The sequence below is a fragment of the Hyaena hyaena genome, unplaced genomic scaffold (genome assembly GCF_003009895.1).
Source record: "Hyaena hyaena isolate Hyena2069 unplaced genomic scaffold, ASM300989v1 scaffold_1189, whole genome shotgun sequence".
NCBI classification, from domain to species: Eukaryota; Metazoa; Chordata; class Mammalia; order Carnivora; family Hyaenidae; genus Hyaena; species Hyaena hyaena.
In genome coordinates, this window is record NW_024081823.1 from 485,938 (window position 1) to 488,664 (window position 2,727).

Sequence of the window (2,727 nt, forward strand, 5' to 3'; positions counted from 1 at the left end):
CTGAGCTCTTAGCACAGAGCTTGACACGGGGCTCAAATTCACAACCCATGAGTTCATGACTTGAGTCGAAGTCAGACGCTTAACTGACTGAGCTACCTAGACGCCCCCAAATCATAAAACTCTTAGAGGAAACCAGAGCAGTAAGTCTTGGTGACCCAGAGTTAGGTAATGGTTTCTTATATATGACATCATAAGCACAAGGAGCAAAATTTGAAATATAAATAAATTCTAATCAATCAGAATTAAAAATATTTGTACTTTAAGGAATATCACCAAGAAAGCAAGTGAAAAGAAAACCCATATATCATATGCTTATTATATATCTAATAATGGATTTGTATCTAAAATGCACAGAGTTCATACAACTCAAAAATAAAAATCTAAATAATCCTATTAAAAATTAGCCAAAATTTGGAATAAGCATCTCTCCCAAGAATGAATACATGTAGCCATTAATCACATTAAAAAAATACTTAACATCATTAGTCATTAGAGAAATGAAAATCAAAACCTCAAGGAGATAACACTTTGTACCCACTGCATGACTATAATCAAAAATACAATGATAGTGTTGGTGATGTGAATAAATTATAACTCTTATACATTGCAGGTAGAAGTGTAAAATGGTACAGCCAAGTTGGCAAAACAGTATGGCAGTTCATCAACTTATTAAACATAGATTTACTATGTTTAACTACCCAATGATTTAAGTTCTAGTTGTCTGTCAAGACAAATGAAAATACATTTTCACACAAAGCTTATACATAAATATCCATTGTGGTTCAGAGAAGCCATAAAGTGGGAACAGTTTAAATGCCCATCAGTTGATGAATGTATTCAACTGTACATCCATTCAATGGAATATTGTTTGACAATAAAAACTTAATTAAATTCTAATACAACATGAATGAATCTTGATAACATTATGCTAAGTGAAAAAAAGCCAGTCACAAATGACAACATATTACATGATTATATTTATAGAAAATGTCCTGTAGAAGAGAATCCATGGAGACCCAAATGGATTAGTGGTTGCCAGACACTGTAGGGGAAGGGCATGATGAATGTGAGTGCAGCGAAGTTTCTTCTAGGGATCATCAAAATGTTCTAGAGTTAGATAGCGGTGATGTCTGTACAACTGTTAATATCCTAAATATATTCACATATTTTAAAATGGAGATTGCTATGGTATATGAACTTTCTATAAAGCTGTTGTTAAAAATATTAAAAATTAATTATACAGCCTTTAGGTTGTGACTAGAAATGTCTTACTAGACAGAAAAAAGAGAGCTGTCCTGGGCTTGAGAAACACTTGCACAGCAGCTGTACACGATTGCTCCATTTCTGAGTGAGGCAGGGTAGCCAAATGATAAAGATGACCTACAGTGCTGTCAAACAGCTCTGGTTAAAATCCCAACCCTGCTATTTATTAGGATCATAAACGTGATCAAGTGTCCCCACTCATAAAATGGGATATATTGGATTGTTGTGAATGTTAAATGAACTGGAACATGTAAAGTGCTTCAGAAATGGGTGGCACACGATTAATGTTAGCTGTTACTATTATTTGAGTGGACAGGTTGTGGGTCAATAGAGTGACCACAGAAGTAAAATGCCTTCTTAACATATCATACCAGGGATACATGATATAAATATGACTTATAGTCGGTGATGTTAACTTTGATCACTTGGTTAAGATACCATTTGATAGGCTTCTCCACTCCACTGTTACTACATTCCCTCTTGTACACTTTTCTCTTTAGAAATGAGTCATTAAGTTCAGTTCTCCAAAAGGCTCTACCTCCTAGAGAGGGGTGTATCTACATATATTATTTGAAATTCTCTGTAATGAAAGAATTGTCCCTTATCTTCTATTTATGTATATATTTAAATGTAGATTTATATCAGTATGGAATTGTGATGTGTTTTGGTTTGTGTTCATAGGCAGGACAATGACTCCTCGATTCCTACAACTGGGGCACGTTATTTTACGTGGCAAAAGAAGCTGGAGACGTAATTAAGGTTAAGGGCCTCGATATAGAGGGAATATCCTGGATTACCTTGATGAGTTTATTCACCCCATACAAGTCCTTAAAAGTACTTTTTCCTGTGATTTTAAGTCCCTAAATTTGTGTTATTACAACAAGGAAAAACTAATAGAATGTTATAATCCAATACTGATTTATTTTACTACACAAATAAATTTATTTTATTATACAAATTATTTGATTTCTGGCACTGAGAGCCCTTTCAGGTTGGTTCCCATGTTCTCTTGATCTGCCATCTCTGCTTAGTGAGAAATTCCTTACTTCCTGGCACTACAAGATGTCCTAAGTTCGTGCTGCATTTTCCTTGCAACAGACCTAAATTTAGTCATTGTCTGCTTGTTGTAGAATAATATTTACAAATCAGAATCTGAGTGCTGGAAATTTTTGTTGCTGCTAGTGCGCCTCTGCTTTTTGATCCTCTTAACAGAGAGAAGTAGGAAAGACGTCTAAATATAAAAACTTTATAAAACTCATATAAACATATAATTACTACCATATCTGTAATCTGTGTCCATATTAAACAACACAGATATATAATGATATCTCAGACTTTAATATATTATGACAGAATTTATTCTAGTTTTACTCTCCTGCTTATTTCAGTGTGTTTTTTCTGACAGAGAAAATCAGGCTCTCATTATCTTCCATTTATTTCCTTTGTCAATGCTAGTATTCATAT